The sequence below is a fragment of the Battus philenor genome, unplaced genomic scaffold (genome assembly GCF_028537555.1).
Source record: "Battus philenor isolate CCGP_79_NKW_IND1 unplaced genomic scaffold, ilBatPhil1.0.hap1 SCAF_23, whole genome shotgun sequence".
Lineage (NCBI taxonomy): Eukaryota > Metazoa > Arthropoda > Insecta > Lepidoptera > Papilionidae > Battus > Battus philenor.
In genome coordinates this window covers 5,000,719-5,022,126 of record NW_027181686.1, presented here as the reverse complement: position 1 = coordinate 5,022,126, position 21,408 = coordinate 5,000,719, and the positions used below count along the sequence as shown (strand labels likewise).

The following is a 21,408-nucleotide window of genomic DNA, read 5'->3' as shown; positions in this document are numbered from 1 at the left end:
CAGACCGGTAACATATATTTTTTTAATCATGATCATTGTTTCAGTCGAAGGAAGTACTCTTTTGTACGTAAACCTTCCCCATTTATTACAAAATAAAGCGGTACCAAGTATTAAGTACCGGTACCTTCGTTTTCCGACAGCCTTAAGCGGAATTGACAGTAGTGGAATTATTTGCTAGTTCTGGAAAGAAAGAAGTGGTCGTATTGATATTTTTTTTTTGTTTAATGCTAAGTCGGAGACAGCAACGTATTAGGAACGTGGAAGAAAACGCGCGTCAGTAGCATGTAAACTTTTTACATTGAGCGGTTCCTGAAACGGGTATAGGAAACAATAGCGAAAAATTTTTATTAACCAATCAACACGCGATGTCGAGATACACCGACCTACATTCAACGCCGCCACTACAAATGCGTGATCTATAATGGCGTAAAGAAAATGATTTATAACGTTATTATAGCTGCTAATGATGTCAAATACCGTTTAGTTATCTTTAAGTCAATGCTGGTATTTTAAATGACGCATCTTCGATAATTTCTAATATAACTTATAATTAAACATTGTTTTTATTGTTCTAATGGGAAGTGCTTTGTTGATACGACATCCTATCTCGACGGACCAAAATCAATTATGATTAATTACTATTTTTCGAAGACAGAAACTAAATCTTATTTTAGTGTAATCATAATGCTTTAAGTTAGACAATTATCAATCAAGATTTGGCAAGTATCTCTACTGAGATGTTATGCTTGGGATTTCTATTCGAGATTGAATCAAGAATGAGAAAATGCGGAGACGAAAGTAGGTAACTAATGTATATATTTATTTATTTTATTATTTTATTTATTTTATAGGTGGTAATTGAGCAGGTTGCTGGAGCCCTAAGTTTCTGGAGTGGAGCTATCGGACTAGTAAGCGTAGTGCAGGCCGCTTCCAACGAATTCTTTTTTACATTTATACAAGTCCTTTGGCTAAAATGATGGATACGATTTATTAAAAAAACTTGGATTCTTACACTAAAAAACTTACCGGTTCTTTAAAGTAATTTACCTACAATCTTATTCACTGCTGTCCAAGTGGCTAAAGCAAATTCTGCGGGTTTGAAGAGGCAGGGCGCAAATGACACTTAGCCTAAAACTTCTGCTAAGGTAGTGAAGTGGGAAGGCACCCTGATGAGCCTTGGCTTAGGTCTCTATATACTACTGATTTACTTAATTGGTGTAATCCATAGTAACCTACTAAGATATAAAAAATTCGCCGTATCACGACGCGATCGTTTCACTGGTAGTGGAAGTCGAGCTTAAAGTTCCGGGGAACAAGCAAGCACGCGCCAGCTTGTGGGATCCGACGCCTCCGGGTGTATCGCGGCAAATCTACATCCTTTCACTTTCACCGGGAAATAGTCCATTGTTTTTATGTCCGACAAAGATTGAAACGTTATTGAAAATTTTGGTTTTTTATGGCAATTCACAAAAGGAGACGAACACATAAAATAATTTTTGCATATAAAAAGTAACATTTTTAATTTTAATAATTTCAAAACTATTTATTCTAAAATTTATTTATTAGGAGGACCGGAAAGTAATGTGGCTTTCTTAAGATAAATTCACACAACTACCTTTTTATCAAGTTTTTATTTCTGAACAGTATTATATTCACCATCGTTATCAACAACCTTTTGCCATCTAGTATACAAATTTTCAATGACGGAGCAATAAAAATCAATCGGTTTTTTGTGAAATATGTCGACAGAAACGACATTACTCTCCGATCCCCTTAATATTATTCTTTGTTTCATAAACTAATTAGAAGAGCAATAGCTTCACCTGGTAGCAAGAGATCTCTTACTATCAGGTAAAGCTTGTGTATACACGGTCCAGCCCGACATGGTGATATCATAGAAACATTCGTGCATCGTTGAATATGCCTTGTGTTGTTTCCAATCTTGGAATTATAATCTACGTTCCGGTGTACATTGGCGGATTACACCGCTAGGAATTTTTTGTAATAAGATACTGTTGTATTATTCGACGTAAAATAAAATTTGTTTGTCGCAGCGGTAATTTTATTCTCGAATTGTGCAGTTGGTAATCGAAACTGACTTTCGTTTACAAGTTAATACCTTCATCTATTACACTACCGAATAATAATTATAAGAAAATAATTAACTTGAAATTAAATAACGTTACAAATACTTGAATCGCAATCAATTTTGTGTTTTGGGAATGAAGTGGACGTCCATAGGTAAAAATTACGGTGCCCTAAAACTAACAATCTGCGCAGAATGATCGTAAGATCTTATAGAGTTTGTTATATTTGGTTTCAGATACAATGACATTAATTATAGAATTCAAGGAAGCACACAGCTTCACCATTTATCCGTGGTAGAAATCGATGTTCTATTTTAAGGTATACAAAATGTACTATAGTGTCCTGTGTTATAAAATTAAAAAACAAGCCGCGAAATGTCCCTTTATGGTTTTATCGAGTAATATTCGCGTAATTGTTAAAATTATGAATAATTCAATGTTGACGTATCATAGGTTTCAATGGACGCGCGCCAAACGCTTACCGTCTGACCCGATAGCGCTCGATTTCCAAGTTTTTGCCCATCGCTCGCGGCTGTTCGTAGAAATGAAAGCCGCCGTACTGCCGCGCAAATTGCATCCAACCCTTCATTTCCGTCCAACACGGAACTGCAGGTGGCTGTGGGTCGTTCGGGCCCCATTACTCACCTATGTGTTAGTAGAAATTGAAATCGTTTACATCTCTCATTTGTCAAACGATAACAAGAAATCTTGTTTAATAATGAACTGTTATTAACGATTTTCCTACGTAACACGTTGTCAGCTATAAATAGCATGTAAATAGTAGACATAGATGTTAAATACTTATAAAACTTTAGGATGAGATGGCAAACACCAAACTAAATTAGGAAATTACTTGTACAGTTTCTCATAAAAAAGTATTCAATTATATCATATAGCGGTAAAAATCACATTCTATCAACTTCACAATGATTGCCCACTAATTTAGTTAATCATATTCTATTTATTTTAAAGTTTTTTACATAATAATCTTAAGATTTCACTTAGTTTGTTTTATTTGAACTGCGAATGTTAATTAGCAGTATTTAAGCGAAATACGATACGACAGCTGTGCTCGCCGCGGTTATCATATGTCATATTTAATTATAAAATTATCGTTATTTTGAGTCGGCTGTGAAAAACTTTCTTTCGATTAACTAATAATATTCTAGAATGCATACTCCACTACTCTCTTTTTCCTTAATAGTATTGTTTATCACCGAAGGTTTTCTTCATCTTGAAAATCCTCGATAGAATCGACGACGATCTGTTTACATGCTATCTAGTTTGCCGTTTTCCTCAAGGAAATAGAAATAAGGAGAGTCATTTACAGACTTGATCAAACTAGCTTGTAGGTGTTCGTTCAAGTGGTCTTTTACGATCTACTACCTCAATGATCAATAGTTTGCCGAAGTTATCTAGTTACTTATGATATGGCAAAAGTAACCTAACGAGTTATGCATAAGCTATATATCCCAATTCAAGGATTTTTTTATTGGCCTCAGTTAGTGGGGATCTCCCGTACAATCCGCTGTCTTAAGTACTCAGGGACAATATATTCTCAATACATTTTTCACTGATTTTTTTTTATATTCATCCTCATCTTTACACTTCACATTATCTATCTTTTTTCGTTACTTTCTTTTTCATACTTTATTTTATATATATATATATATATATATATATATATATATATATATATATATAAATAAATTAGTTAAAATTACATAAACTGGTCCTTCGAACCGGATAATTAGTAGCGACTTGTGGATAAAAAAGGACCAAAGGATGCTACAAATGTATGAAAACGACTGGGAACATAAAAATAAAATAAACTGCGATGTAATTATTTTAAATTTGATCTTATGTCTCAGCACAATATGGTAAGGAGTAATAGCAACTTCCAGATTTGTAAGGCATTTATTTAGATGAAGGCAAAGCCTACTCATATCTTATGAATAAAATCTCATGTACATCACACTCGAGAAGCTTGGTGTTAAGTAGAAAGCAAACGTGCGTGTGTGGGTAAGTCGCCGGTGGTCGGGCATTATGCTATATTGGTAATACATAGAAACCTGTCGGAATTGTCCCGCGTGTTTATAGCGAATGCTCTTTTGACTCGCGCGTCATTTAGCAAGATATAATTTGAAATGCTAACGCGATTGAAGCTAGCTGCGAAACTAATGTTGAGTTCGATCGACTAACTTCACATTAACGACATCCTGTAAAAACGAAAGCTTCCAATTCTTCTTTGTTTTTTTTTTAATAACATATTACGTGTGATAAGTTATTCATAAATATGTAACAGTAAAAAAAACGTTTTAATAACTTTATACGTGGAATGACATAAATCAACATCACGACAAAATTTATTAAATTCGTACATCCTTCGGACCAAGCTCTCCGTCGCTTAAGGAGCCACGGACAAGGCTATTCTCGGGACTTCTCTACGAGGTCGAATGAGGACATCCGTAGACGAACGAAAACAACCTACATTTTTAAGCGGATTGACAAAATGTAATGCCAGTGAGCAGTTCACGGAGCGCGCAGAATAGATAGCAGCTGAAATCTGGTTACGGAGTGGAGATCACAGACCAGCAAGCGAAGCTCAAGATGGCCGCCTACAATGCTGATAGACGACCTTATTTAACTTTGTCGGAAAACCCTGGTCTTATTGGAAATCCATGGGGGAGTTATATGTCCACGTGTAGACGAATTGGGTCCGACCTATTTGATATAAGAGATCTGAAATAAATAGCTTCACAGAGTACATGCCACTCTCGTCGGTAAAAATGGCTTAGCTTTTTTTTTCCTGATAAAAGACTAAAGCGTTGCGGTTTCTTCCGCCACTTCCATCGCTAACGCTTCCTGGTGTAATAGTAAACTTAGCTGAAGTTTTCCATATAATTCGACAAAAGCAAACTATTGTCTTGGTACCCTCTTTCTTTGCGCCGTTTATTCATAGAACGTCCGCGACAGCAACTCTGAAGCTTTTGGGTATCTCAATCCGGTTAAGTAATTAATACGATTCGTGTCCAAGTTTATAAGGGAGCCATAGAGCACTGTGTTATGTTTAGTACTATGATAGCTCCAATACAGTGAAGCTGTAAATGAGAACGGCGAAATAGCATTGCAATAGTGCTTAAAAAATAGCAGAACGTAAATAGCAGATTTAAAAACCTTTTGCTTTCTTAATCCATCTCGCTAGATTTGATACAGACAGGTACATTCCCATCGCAGTCTCGCCCGAACTGAACCGGTCACTTGTTCGTTCAATGTGAAAGTTATCAATAATTAAGTCGTTATATAAACATACGCTTCGGGGCGACGTCTCGACCGACCAGTTCGGATGAAACAAAACCAGTAACAAAAAGTTCAAGGACCTTCTTAGATACAATTTGGAATTCGAATCTTCCCGAAACGAACAACGATTTAAATTTTATTTTTGACATTTATAAATGTAATTAGGAACATATTTAGTTTAAGAAATTAGGATATTTGAATGTTTAATTCATATTTAGGGTTTTTATAACTTTCTAAAATCAGGTCGGGTTGATTTTATAGTCTTAATAATAACCTAAATAATTTTTTTTTCACTTACTACCAAAAGTTTAAACATTTTAAAAATAATATATATAAACTAGTAAATTGCGTTGTGGATAATAAAATAATATGAGACTATAAATATAACATTTCACTTCCGTTATTTCCTACTTGAGTACGTCCGGAAGCGACAATAATGTGAAGTCATTCACTAAGCTATGCTCATATTAGTTATGAGAATCTAGAAATCATATTTAATTTCATCTATAGAACCATACGTGTTTATACATCTAACTTTTATGTACAATAAATTATATTTATATATAATGTAGCCTCAATATTATATATACATGTATATATTTATTACAGATAAAACTTGTTAGTTAAAGCAATATAGCAGGTTTCTGTTTAAAATAAATGTAAATAATTTTGACACGATACGCTTATATTTTTAGTTATAACGTCACCGGCTAATAAAGTAGATTTTCAATTACTTTCATGTAAAAAAATTGTGTTAACGAATAATAAAGTTGAATAAGGAAGACGTTGGATGCAGGTTGCTTTTAACTGCTTTCATTCTATTAGAAATTCATTAGGGAGGCTTTTGTCTAGCAGTGAACGGAACGGAGAACCTACGGCTGAAATGATAATGATGAAGATGAAGAATAATGAAACATTGCATTAAATATCCAATAGTTTTGTTAACAATTACAAATAAGCAATTAATATACATAATGAAACGATTATTAAAGCTTTCACCCTAGTATATACTATTCCCACAAATTTAATTAGTAAATAGTTACTTCACAAACTATTGAAAAATAAAATCTAGGTTATTTCACAACAAACACTATTTTTGGGTAATTGTATTCTTATAGTGCAAATTGTAACTTTTTGAATCTAATTTATACAATACAATAGCAAAAAAAAACTAAATCTGTGAATGCAAATAAGTCACGATAAATACGTGGAAAGTAAACAAAAGCGTGCAGACCTAATGTTTTGCGGGCATTGCTCAGGAAGGCTTACGACATTTCTAGCAAGGAGAATTTCTCTTTACAATTGATCTCAGCGGTATTACATCGGCGGACGCAATATTTTATTGAATTCGTTACGGAACGGCCAGTGACGGATTGTCTTCCCTGACGCTTCCGCCCGTTCTGTTTTTGCATCTACATATCGACGTTTTCAAACTATATTTGCTATGTGTAAAAGATATAACATTGACAAATTGAACAAAAAATTCTCAATAATTTTTTTAAAGTATATAATCTTCACCGTTCCAACTGTAGGAGTAAAATCTTAATGATTTAAATAGGACCAGGTGGATTTCGTTTGAATCCAGCGACGACCCTAACATGATCGAAGGTCCACCTAAGGAATGGACGTCATCGCTGCGCTTGGCGGTCCACTGTCTCCACTCACTTGTTTGTCTCATCAACTTGTCAAACCGCTGAGATATATTCAACTAATCATAAATATTAGTATAATACATGTCATAGACAAAATATTGTAATTTATCGAAAAGTGCACGCAGTATATTGATTTGACAAGTCGGTATGTATTTATTATCTACTGCTGTTAACCAGTTTTCACAACGCGTTTTTTTTTTGAGAAATACACGCTGCGAATATTTATATCCTTTTTTTATACAATTCGAAAAAATCTAGTTTTTTAAAAATAATTTACATGTCTAATATAATTCAGTAGAACTAACCGTCCATGAAAAAATAACTATATATTTTGAGCACTCGCGACGTCGTCATGGTTGTTGTTTCAGCACATAAACGCCCTCTGCGAGGCATAGGCCTCCCGCATAGATATCTATGAGAGATACACAAATCGCAGTGTTATATTATGGTGCACAAAGAACGTTGCTGCCCATTCTCTGGAAACTTATTTGCGAGCAGAGTCAATCCTATATAATTAATGCACAAAGTATGAATTGTATAACATTTTATTCAGAAAATCGAACCCGCGACCCACGATAACAATATTCAGTCCCCCACCGCGGGGCTACCACTGCTTAACGAACGGGCTCGTACATTAACATAACCAGAAGGATCATCAGAATTCGTATGAGTAATATTAGCCATGGTCAATCGTATGTACATATCCATCTTATATATATATATATATATATATATATATGTACACACACACACACACATATATATATACAGCATTTAAGTTATATGTTTAAAAAAATGACATATATTTTTTACTTTTTTTAGGTAATTGCGTCCAAATGCAACATCACCGGTGTTAATTAACGTGAATTATAACTTCTCTACGTAAAGGTAATCAAAAGTATTATTAAGGTTAAACATTTAATGATATGTTGTATTTATTTACTTTAAAACTAATTTTTTTTTCATTTCTTAATACTTATGTTTCAATTTTGCATCTATCAATTAGCAGACGTATTTGTCATTCTTATATAGAATGATTGATTACAGGCGGAAAAGCTTTAAAGTTGAATTAATTCCATCTATCGATCCTATCAGTAAATAAATAGCGGTTTCATCTTGGATTTTACAATTCAAGCCCTTGGTTATACAGTGTGATTGATTGTAAGTGTAAAAGCATTAAAAGGCTAAATACGTAGCTCATATATAAACATGAGGATATAAAGTTTGTGCACCGATTTCGAACCACCTTTTATTAAAGGGTAATTTTTTCCCCTTCTAAAATATGTTACATTAATTCATTATTTTCTCTTAGAATGCGATAGGCCAAAAACTTCTAACAGTACAAAGTCTGCACGGACGAATAATAAATAAACTATCCATTTTAATAAGAATAATTTGAATTTTCATATTATTTTATAAATAGTAATCTGAACTTTTTAAATATTTTTTATACTATTTATATTATCATTACATTATTTATTATTCCTGAATCATTGATTTTTTATATGTTGTACCGTTAAACCAAAGTACATGTTTAAGCAATCACCTGTATATATTTTCTTTATTTATATCTGCAATTATATAATCTTAAAAACATAGTTGCTATGTAGATAGCGCGATGTTTAAAATTCCGTGTGAAATGACTTAGCAAATCAGATCGAGAGCAATAGTAACTTACGAGTATATTTCCGTATGGTCACGCCAGTACGCTTGCTGTGTAACGAATTCGAATCATGAAATACCAAATACGGTAATGTTTACTAAAAAACTGCTTTCAAGTAGGACATTTTAAACGTTAATAAGTAATTAAATAATCAATATACTAATATCAATATTTGTTTCAATATAATTTTTAAATGTGTTTTATCAATAAAACATCCTCCACGGTTTAAGAACATTTGGTGGTGCAGTATCTTCTGCCATAGTTTTAGAGTGGACTATATTATCTCGTTTAGGATTGATAGAGATATGCTTCATAAAGGTCAAATACGTTATGTTGTTTTATCCGTCGAAAGAACCAAGATTGACGTCAGCGAAAATACAGAGTATATAAACAAAATATGATGCTGTCAGAGATATAAAAAAGAAAAAGCCCTCCATAAAATAAGTTTTCATTTTACACACAAATAAAAAAATGTTCGAAGTCATCTTTGTCGACATCGCTAATATAATTTCATTGATCACAACATATATCCACTGAAACACGGTTTCGAAGAATTGCTTCCTATATTCGACTATCAGTGTAACAATGTCTTCTGTGATCTAAAAGACATCTCGGCCTTGTGCCGCCGGAGCGACGTAATTTTTAAACCTGGAAGTAACGTATTTGTTCACCGTCAATTAATTCTTAATAAAGAGTCAAGTATTTATTAAATATGCTACATATGTGTGTAAATTAGAATAATTAATTTTTAAAGATTGCCTGATTTTATAACGTAGTCACGGCTGTTTATTAAGTTGCATAGAGGAAACCAGATTCATAGCATAATTATACCAAGATGTAAACGATTGATGCAAGATGATCATGTAAAAACTATAATGTTTAATCATTAACTAAATTTTATAGGAAATACCATATTTACACTATGCATTACATTTAAGCTACAATAACGCTAAATTACATTTTGACTAACATATTATTTTTGCGTCATAATCATAATCTTATATGTAAAGTAGCGACAAACACATGATAAATACAAGAAAAAAAATCGTAACACCTAAATTTCATCTCCTCTGAAAATTCCACAAGATGTATAAGAGCTTCCTTTTCTTAGTTTTAAATCTAAAATTAAAAATTGATTACTAAGTAAATCTTATAGTAGTATCCAAGAGTTTCTAGTTGATTGAAATGAGGAGAACTTGGTTTGTGGACTCATTTACGTTATTGATATTATAACGTCTTATGAAAAATTATTAAATTTTATTTAAATGAACAACTGTTAAGTTTCTGGTCGGCTCTTGTCAACAGATCGGCATTCCGAGTCGGTGGTAGCTTATTACTTATAATGTTAAAATAATCGACAAATCAAAAGCGCAAGTAAATGACTAAAAACTTGTGACTCACCGAATTTTGTAGAAAATTAATATAAGAATGATACGCGCAGGTGTTGTTTTTTCATCATCGTCATTATCCTTACAAACGCAGAAAGTCCACTGCTGGGCATAGGTTGTGTAGTTTGCATTGTCTGTCGCGTGCGCATTTACGAGCGGGCTGGCGGGCGGTGCACTTTCATGCACGACAACCACTGCATGTGCGGAGGTGGCTAGATATTGGTCCTTTCTTAATTACCAATAAGACCAGCTAGAAGCGGTGTGCGTAGCATCTTTCGTCTAATTTCACAAAGTCGTCTGTCCATCTTGTGATGTTCTACGCAACATTTGCCGGGTCTCCTCTCCGGAATATTAAGGCCTTATTAGGCATCTGTTTTGCACGCTTTATGTCCTGTCTACTGTCCTTCAAATTTGCCAATCCGCCTGGATATATCGGTCAATTTCGTTCGCCTCCGAATCACATTATTCCTGATTTGACCCCGAAATATTATCAGTATTTACTTATGCATATTTCTGCATAATATCGCATAACTAAGTTACGCTTAAGTTATTCAATAAAAGGTTAAAAAAAGACTTTAAAGCAAGACGAAAACTTGATGGTGCTTTTATTTATTTAAGATCAAAAGGTCAAAAAAGCATTTTAATCTTCCCATAACAAAGTATCAATGGCTAATAAACAGTGAAAGTGCAGCCCAAAAAAAAAAAACAATAAACATCATTTCGAATAAAATCTTCATTGCGAAACATCAGCCGCTTACCGATTTTTTACTCGACCCTAGTGCGTGACTTTTCTGACCGCTTATCGTCACGTCCCATTCGATTATCACAATCGATACAATTATATCGATTTGGATTTCCGAACGCACGTCTCTATTGTCGTTTATTGTACTACAAGCTGTACCCGGCAACGCCTTGACGCTATCTGATTGAAGGGGAAAAATAAGAATAATTTTTTTGTTATTGTAAATACGTAATTCTACAAACTTCTGTTGTGATTAAGGATCAGCCGCTTTTTCTAATAAGAGGCTTAAATTTCTATAGTGAAAAAGGGTAAATCCTGTAACAAATATACAAACAGTCGGTAATTCCAATGGAGGACGACAAGGAAATATTCCTTTATAAACAGACGTACATTTGTATTTTCTATATATAGGGAATAAAGTTTGTTACGATTACTGTAAGCAGTTACACAAGTCATCGTGCTTCGTATTACGGTCAACATAATGCAATTTGAAACCAAGGGATTATTATATTGAGTTTCGTTTGAATTGTGTTTGTGCAATGATGCTTTTATAAAAAAAATATTTAAAATATTATTTCATAATTTCTTTGCAATTTTTTATCGCGGTTAAAGTAATAAATTATTTTTAAATTTTATAAATCAAATTTGTTAATACAATGCTAATGGTATTTAAGAGACTAACCCATAAACAACAAGAAAACACGTTAATTAAAATTTAAATTCCTTAAAAAAATAGCAGCATGTCCTATGACCTTTTTTAATTTAGGTAATAAAATTAACTGATTAAAAAAAAAGGTAAAAACATTTAACTGTCATATCACTAGTCGCATAAACGGGAAGAATCTTTGCTTCATGTGCATTAAAAATAATTACTTTCAAAGAATTTAAGCAAAGCCACGAAGAGTCCGTCATATTAATAAAATATGTAAGATGTGTTCACCACCATGTCGCTACGTGGTCGCCACGACCTTGACTGCATGATGGACGTGCGACGCACAATGCAGTGTCATCCATTCTGTTTTATTAAGATTACGCCATTGTCTCCTTTGGTTTCTTTTACGGCGTCTATTTACTGTGACTTCAATTCTAAGACTGCTCGTCTCCTGTCACCATAACTTCTGTTATGGATTCAACAATGGTTTCAATTAATCATATTCAATGAACTCCATCCGTTACGTCGCATTTGAGATGACGTTTAATATAATAGTTAAGCATAATGAACCTATTGATTATTATATATTCAAATGATTTATATCTATGTTTACAATTGGTGCTCGGACTTTATATGAAACCATTCAGACAGCTTGGTATTAAAGCACGTCTAGCTGGACTTACTCGCAGAATTTTAAATACACCTCACATTATGCATATTATAATAATTTTGCAAAAATTAATCTTAAGCGGAAAAATAATTGATAGAACGATACACTAGATATTTTCTGCAAAGACACCATAAGACCTGAATGCGGTGACATGTTGAGACAACACCTTAAAAACATTGGACCGTGAAAATCACGATTCTCGAATGTCATTGATCGAATGATAGTAATGGCATTTTTATTTTACATGAACAAAAAAAGTTTATATCGCAATCAATTTTTTTATTTTTTCCAGGTGGATGTGATTAATTACACTTTCTTAATAATTATTGATTGCAAATCTTCAATATTTTCCACTTCGTTATTTGACACGTTTTATTTTAATTAAAAACAATAAAAATACTTTTAATGCCGCGTTGCCGTTTTTTATCTAGCGCTATTTTAAATATTGCCTTGTTATAAATATATATGACAAAATGGAAGACTGAACAACTTCATAAACAAACTTTAAACTGAAACAAGTTGTAATGCAATTTTATTGAAATATTTTTTTTAAAGTTCTTTATGTATAGAAATAAATAATTGACACATAATTGAGGCTCACATGAAAACATTTTTTTTAAATTATAAAAGTTTTTTTTAAATACCTTATTAAATAAGGTGTGGGGTAGACGACGTTGTTAGGGATGGCGAAAAAGATACAGAGCGCTTCCAAACGATATTCGAAATCTTTGTGTGACGCCATTAATGATGATAAAATGTTATCTAATTTTACAAAGTAAACTATTAATAATCTTGAAAAAATTGCGTACTGCTTCAAATACAAAAACATTCTAACTTTAAGTAAAAGAAATTTTCTTACAGGCCTTAATTTTTTCGAGATTATTTCTTATTTTAAAAAAAGTAGTAAAATGATGCCTGAGTCATTAAAGGAATTAATATTAAAATAAGTATTTTACTTTCATTTGCGATTATTTTTATAATAAACAAAACATTGTGGTCGACTATGTTTTCATTGCATCTGTCCGAAGTTTTTTTAGGTTAAGTAATTAAGTGGATTTTCCTCACACTAATGGAGTAGTAATTACGTTAATTCATCACGCAAAAGGTATTAACGAAATTCATTTTACGTGAGAGGTCAAAAGGACCCCAGCCTTGAAATTTTACTTTGTAACTAAGACAAAAAGGTACGTGATTTGGTTAATTATGTTAGAAGAACAATTAATGTATGTTGAAAGTTTTTATAAGTTTTATTTTGACCTTTGGGTTAATAGAGTTTACGAAATGTACCTTTTAAGGTTGTTTTTAATTTTTTCTACCTTAGGGGTATAAAAAATATATAGTAATCATTCTAAAGATCAAAAACCGACGAACTGTTACATTAAATAAAAAAAGTAAACTAAATCCTGGGTACATTAATTTTAGGAGATATCACTATTACATTTTTCTGAACTTAAAATAATTACCTTCATTAAAAATATTAGCTGTTCCCTGTCTTTATTAAACCCCCCTACATATGATCCGTTCTTGGTTGATCTCTATTCGGCGAAAGAGATATTCCTACCCAATATGAAGTCTGTAAGCTTAATTTTTCCTAAGATATCGTGACCAGTCAGTACATTGGTGGAAATCTGTCACATATGTAGATAATACATAACACAAAATTCTTTTAGGTGAACATAAATTGTCTTTAGTTTTCAATAAGGTAAAAAACATTGTTACGACGTTATTTGTTGCTTCATCAATTGGCATGTGTTCCAAATTTGAACGCTTGGCATTTTGCCAACGTTGACCGTTTATTGTTTTTACAAGTTCAATTTGTATTTTAATGCGACTAGCAACTTTGATATTTGCAACATTAATTTTAAAGACGCGAAACAATTACATTGCAAGCAATGTAATTGACCGTATTGAATTTAATTTGTACGATGACGAAATTTCATATTAACTTTTAATGTATAAGAAAATACAACTTAAACAATATACGTGCGTACATGCGGATTGTAAATAGGTAATAAAGGCTTTAAAGGCGTAAATGTATAGCTCATTTGTTGTCAATTAATGTATGGTACTTTTCAAACATTCAGTGATATCAAATAACATAATGACAATTAAGGAAAAATATTAAATACAACAATTTATTAATGAAATTTGCTGACAAATGAGGCTTTGACAACATTCACTCCTCTAAGTCTTTCGCAGCTGTTGTATGATTAGATCATATGTATAAAGTGAATACTGAAAAATTTTACATTATTTTCTCTATTAAAATGCCACATTAATAATTTCTGGCCGTACAAAGTTTGCAGGAATACATAGTAAACAATAGTTAATATTGTAATCCAGATATCAAATCGTCTTACTTTATTTACTTATCTACTATACTACTATTATCATTAATTTATTCATTATTTCTAAAATCATTGATTGATGTACCACGCATTGATTGACAGACATTAAGCTATATATTCATCCCTTTAAAGCTTTTACACCTATAACCAATCATCCTGTATGTAAGAGATTTCCACTAATGTACTCATCACAATGTCTCTGAAAATATAACAATTTAAAACACTCGAAAAAATTTGGTATAGTAAGAGATTTAAGGGAACGTGCAATAAAAATGCATTTTTGTAATAATAGCTCTAATTAGTATTATAAATCGGCCCGAATACGATACTGATATTTATTTAAATACTCGTAGGCGGTTAGATAATACAATCTAATATTTCTTTACGTAGTAGTTGAAAATATGAACAAAAATAACTGCTAAAATAGCAATTATTGCCAAAGCAATGCTGGTAGAAATAATTAGCATACGTATATATATTGTTTTACTTTCCAAGAATACTATGTTGTTTAACTATCGTAATAATCGTAGACTAGCAAAGCAATAAGCATATTTCAATATATTTATTGGAATTTTTCTTCGAGTGAGTTAATAACTGTAGATAAAATAGTTAATAAGCTATTTGTGCAAATTTCAGACAAATATTCATTTTTCATAAAATATATTTTCTGTTGAAGTTATTGTGTAAGTTGCGAAGAATATAAGGAAATGGTTGTGTAAAGAGCTGCGAGTACCGAAATAAAGACGGTACGTTTTCACTGAAGCCGTTACACTCCCATCGGAAGATCGGAGCGGGGTCAAGCGAAAGCGTCCCTAACTTTAACTATCAAATGCATATTACATAACGCCTGTGCGCATCCTCGGCCCATTTGCTTGCAAAAACGACGTAATATCTGCATTAGATGCAGCGAGCGTGGGACCACACGCTTTGATCATTTACCTACACCTAACCACTTCCTATTTGCAATGTGCGAAAGAAACGAACGCACAATAAAAGGGGTTTTATATTTACGTAGCAAATGAGTACATAACTAATCGTAACTTTTTGTGACAAATATCTTGACAGTTTGGAAGTATATAGTCGGCTGATAAATATAGTAACTGGCACAAAATAAATAACATATAATATAAAAATAAATCCGAATATATTGGATACCTTTCTTAATCGTTTTTTTACATTGTTATATTAATATTATTTTATTAATTTCCCGACCGAGTAGCAATAATTAATTTATAACGTTGTGATCGCTAGCCAACGTTGATTTTCATTCTCAAAAATTTAAATATCACTCGAAGATTTGTTTAAAACACCATTAATTAGTACAATGAAGCTCTAAACTTTGACATCAAGAATGTATATGCTGAATCAACACCACGTATTAAATGTACTTGGACAACTATTAAAAACTTTTATCTTTAAAAATTACTACTACAAATAATATTTAGGTGAGTGGTCTTAATTACTTACTTTGTTATTTAGTTTAATATCTATTAGAGATAAGCTATATCTCAACAGTGGTGACTTTTTAAAATTGATGGCAAATCATAGATTAGAAACTTGTTTAATAATTCTATTATATTCATTTAAGTTTTTAACAAGTCAATAAAAGTACTGCTATTGTGTAAAAATAGCAGATAGTTGCTATAATTATTTTCGCATAATATTTAACACGTATTCTTAAGTAAAATTTCATAATGTTCTAATTATCATATCAGTCGATAGGCGCCAGCTGTAAGGCATCTTTGTTACGGCTCATAGACGTCCACTGCAAGGCATAGACAAGACCTCCCTCAAAGATATTTATGGGGGATATACCGTAATCGCCACGTTTGACAGGCAGATTAGAGATCGCAGTTTGGTATTTTGATACGCAGAGGACGCTGCTGCCTATCCTTTGGAAACTTTAACGTCAGCAGTGGGAATCATGTGTTATTAATGCACAGAGATTGTATCCTGGGAATGGAACAAGCGACCTACGAATGCAAGTCTTACACCACTACCGCTTGACTACTGCTCAATTGAAAGGCGTAATCTTCTCTCAAGGATAGTCACGATGCCCGGTTTTGCACTGCCTTCGTCCAGCGACTTTTTGCCACTACAACTATGTTTTGGTTTTACCTAGTGGGTGGCCTAACCATGCCGCGACTACAGGCTTGTGGTATTGCGTTGCATGGGTGATGTCCCCCGCGCTCTGCCACTTTAAACGTGCAATTCCTTGAGTCACGTTGTAAAACTATAGATTCTAATAAACACAATGGAACAAATGAGAACTAATAATCAAAAGGACAGCATGACGGTTTACTCTGATGTATACATTGGCTATTCTCACGCGAGCATGTAGCGGTGTATAGTTTATCGATGTATTAGCATTGTGTTTGTAGTCATTTGTACTTTACAACTCACGATTTCAGAATTTAGCACTACGACGAAATGTCGTTTCGTTGTAAAAACATTAAGCCGGTAAACCCGTAGGCTTTGTTCGATACATCTGCATTCGTGAGAGGAATATTAAATTCCTTATTAACAGATGCGAAACTAGATTTTGAAAGACAGGTTTTTTGTCAAGACGTATCGATTGTAAATATTTGTAAGGTCAACTTATGTTGCGATAAAAATTTTAAAAGAACTTTTAATTTGCTACCGCAATAATTTACGAATTGGTCAACAGTTCAAAGTCAATTACATATATAGTCTATATTTGATATCATAGATTTTACGAGCAGTCTTGTGAATAATACTTTTTTAACCATTGCTAGGAGCATATTTTCATCATATATATTACTACATAGATTTTTAAAAGGACCGGTTGGTTTGCATTCAGCGTCTTGTGACGACCTTAACAAGGCCGTCTGTCCACCTTGTGGGTGGGTGTCACCTACGCATTTCTTATGTAATTCTAAATTTAAAAAAAAACATTTCATTTATATTCTTTTTAATTTGGTGGGAACTAGCTTTATTGGCCAGTTAGTTTTATATCATTGTGTATTTCTATGTAATCTTATAATTTCAACTGGGCTGGCAGGCCAAAGAACGGTTGGCCCCTGGGGCCTTAAGGTTCTGAAATGGAAACCATGGCCCATACAGAATGCTGGTCGCTTCCAACCGGTCGTATTGATAAATTATGGAGGAGGTTGATGACGTTTTTGTAAATTTTGTTAAAAATCATTTTTTTATTTTATTTATGTAATAACAATGATTTTATTGCTGTCGTATTAAATTGCATATTTAAATTAACTATTACATTATATTAGTGTCTAGTGTAAAGTATCAAAGAATGAGTTGTTTAGAGGTAACATTTTTAATGTGTATTCTTTACAAAAGATAGAATGAGCTTTATGGTTTACTGAATAAAGTTCATATTCAAATACATGTGATTTAAACCATAACAAGGATGATATGTAGCTGCTATAATATGTTATTTGCATAAGTTTTTCAGTTTTAATACAATATCTCAAAGTTGTAAAAACTTTTCATGTACTACAAATTTGTAGTCCTCAGTCACGCCAGGCATAATTAATGTATCAACAACCCTTTTGCAGGTGGAAATATTAAAATATTCTTAGCTGAATTTTACACGGCACAAGAAATATTTCTTCGTAAATTTCAAGTCTCTAAACCTAATGGTTCCGGAGATATCATGATGGGTATATACGTAGATGATTTATATACATAGATATAAGTTGACGCCGATGGTTATAAATATATTTAACCATAAAAGTAGTTCAATAAAATAAAAATACAAGTTAAATATTATGACAAATATGCTCGCTGACTTCTTTCCTCTCAGGTCTGAGTCATTTTATCCGAACAGGTGATAGACTCAACTTAAAGGCAATTAAAGATTTAATCCGTCGTACGTTAAAAATAATCTGTGAATTTAAATATATCAATGTAAACAACAAGTAATTGTTTAATTAGTTACTATAATATATAATGAACAAACATGTAAACGATTATCTAAAATAACAGACCGCTAAAGCTATAATTAAAACGCTTAGCGAAGCGCTAATAGCATCATAAACAACTGGGGGGCTTCGGGTTTCGTCGTAAATAATCGGTGCGCATCGGTGCATCGGAGCCCGTGGGAGAGGCACGCTCTCACGCCGCTTCCTGCTGGCCTGCTACCATTGTACCGTGAAATTTATTAACTTTTGAGTCAAGTAAGCTTCTGATAACCGAGTGTTATTTAGATGCAAGTAATGATTGAGATAGAAACGAAAAAACAAACATCCGTATAACCAAACATTGACCGTTTATAACTTAAAAGCTAGAGATTCTCCGAGAGATGTTTTAATCAAATTAGTGGTATGGTTCTTGCTTCTGAATACATTCTTAGTAAAATATCATTGCTGTGCCACAATTTAAATACTTATTTAAAAAATAGAGACAGACATGATAAATACAAATAAAAATAAACTCATAACTTATAAATATTGTCCTCGGATAAGAGCGTCCACGAGATATCATAGACCTTCCTTTACCTAGTTTGAAATCTAAAATTAAAAGAATGATATTAAATGAGAATGATTTTAGTATTCAAGAGTTCTTAGTTGATCGATATGTGTAAACCTGGGTTATTCACTGATTTATATGGTTGATATTATAATGTATATGTCAAACATTGTTCAATTTCATTTAAAAAAGCAAGCTTTGTGTTTCTGATCGGGTCTCCTCAGCAGATCAGCTTTCCAAGCCGGTGGTAATAAAAGTACGTGTACATAAATGTGTATAAATGCATGCAAGCCTCCCCAGTAAGTACTGGGGAGGCTTGCATGCTTTTGCAGTGGGCGTTTATGGACTGAAACCACTACTATTACGAGGTTTCATCTACACATTGGTGTACAACTACTTCGTACATTGTGCGTGACGATTATTCTACTTGTTCTCTATTTATTTATATACTATGGTTGTCTATGAGAAAATACCTGGAGTTATGAGACTATCTATTTAATTTTTAACAAATGATAACCATGTTTTATTTTACATGTATAATAAAATGTATCAAATCAAAATGTTTCAAGCTACAGTGCTCTCATCTTAAAATATAACCCAAAACTAAAGACACCACCAGTGAGTGCTACGAAAAGGCGCTGTTTGTTATATATAAAGTGTAACTTAGAACAGGTTCATTTGCGACTTAGAAGAAAATAGGTGTAAATTTAGAAATCAAAATAGTTGCTGTGTAAATTCGTGGAGACTTTGGCGGTAGACGACGCATGCGCAAACATTTATCACACACTATTACTTTCTCGACGCGATACGAAGTAAAAGTAGAAGAACGCGCCGCTCGATAGCTACGGCCGCCTATCACACCGACGAGTAACAAAATTATTAAGAACAAATAAAAATTAAATAAATAAAAATTAATGACTTTAAATTTAAAAACTTAAATAACCTAATAAACAAAGGCATTTTATTTAAATTTATATTACAAAAAATAAAGACAAATTAGTTGAACTAAAGATATAGACCAAATATTTAAGCTACTTAATAATAATTAACAAAGTTATGCCATGGTTAGAAATAATTAACAACGTATTGATATTTTAATAACTATCCATCTTACTCCAATAGAAATAATAAATTAATGTAACATATTTCACAGCGATTATTTTATACCGACGTAAAGACTATTACGCCTAAAAATATTTACCATGTGTATTTATCTCAAGAGACTTGATAAAAATTTTTTGTTAAATCTGTATGAGGAACACATCAAAAACAGTTTAATTAAACGTTACTAAGTAAAAAGTAAAATTAGGGACGAAAGGTTATCGACTGGGGGCTATGAATCGGTACACGCGGAGTGGGCTCCTCACTACGTAGACCGACGATGTAGTTAAGATTTCAGGAAATCGCTGGATCCGGGCAGCAATACCGGTCGTAGTGGCGATCAGAGGAGGCCTATACTTTGTAGTGATAAGATGATGATGATGAAAAAAAAACACGTAATATTAATTCCGTTTACCCTATTGACACCTGTTGAATTAGAGACATGTTTTATATCCGAAGTGAATTAATTAAGTTTATTCGTCAATCAAATTACACTACGGTATAACAGCGGTCTCATTGAGCCGCGTTAATAATACACGAGCTCCTGCGCAACTGTGTGTAACGTCTTAAAACGAGATTTGCTCATTATATCTTTGAATTATTATGAAACGACCGTGCCGTCGGAATTGAGACACTTTCTAGAAATTTCTATTCTTTTTCCTATTCGCCAACTGTGATACCCGACGGACTAATCTGTAATCAATGTAGTGTACTTTTAGACTAATGGTTACACAATGTGAATTACGTTCGCGAGGTCGTGAGTTTGACTCCCGGTAGATGCACGGATATTTGTAATCACCGTCTGAGGTGTTTGAGTGATAAGATGATGAAGAGTGCGATTGAGATGTCTGAAGACGATGTGACGAGATCTGAGACAATGATTCTTTGATAGTATGTGTTGCCATTAACGACTAAAGGATCAAAAACAAGACCGAAGCGAAACGCCTGAAATGGCATTGAGCGGTGCATAACGTTAGTGCAACCATCGGTCGTTTTAACCGAATGGTTTTCGAGTGGCAACCGCGAGCCGGTATGCTCGGCGTGTATAAGCCTCCAAATGCTGGGTTAATGACATAGTCAATTTCAAGAGAAGTCGTTGGAAGCGGGTGGCACAAGACCGTCGTTCCGCAAGGACGTTCACTGATGGACATAGGCCTCCCGTGTAGATAATGGCACTTTCGGGAAGCGGCTTATATAATTTTGGCCACATCGCCAACATACAACCAGACTTCTTTGACAAACTACTGACTGTATAGAAAGTAGACGATGGAAGACCATGCAGACGATCACCTTCCCGCTGGTCTGATCCAGTCAAGTTAATAACTGGACTTGCTACTACTTCCACCTTGGTGA

At 33.1% G+C, this 21,408-nt stretch overlaps 1 protein-coding gene across 2 annotated transcripts in view; it reads left to right on the top strand.

Moving 5' to 3' along the window:
• LOC137924107 (uncharacterized) overlaps positions 1-21,408 on the top strand; it is a 101,286-nt gene that overhangs the window by 50,204 nt on the left and 29,674 nt on the right. Inside the window, exon 2 of one of the 2 annotated variants that reach the window (XM_068767432.1) lies at positions 7,862-7,927. The exons of the other annotated variant lie outside the window; for it this stretch is intronic. The gene's annotated coding sequence lies outside the window, so the exon portion shown is untranslated. The remainder of the gene's footprint in view (positions 1-7,861; positions 7,928-21,408) is intronic. 2 annotated transcript variants of the gene reach the window in all.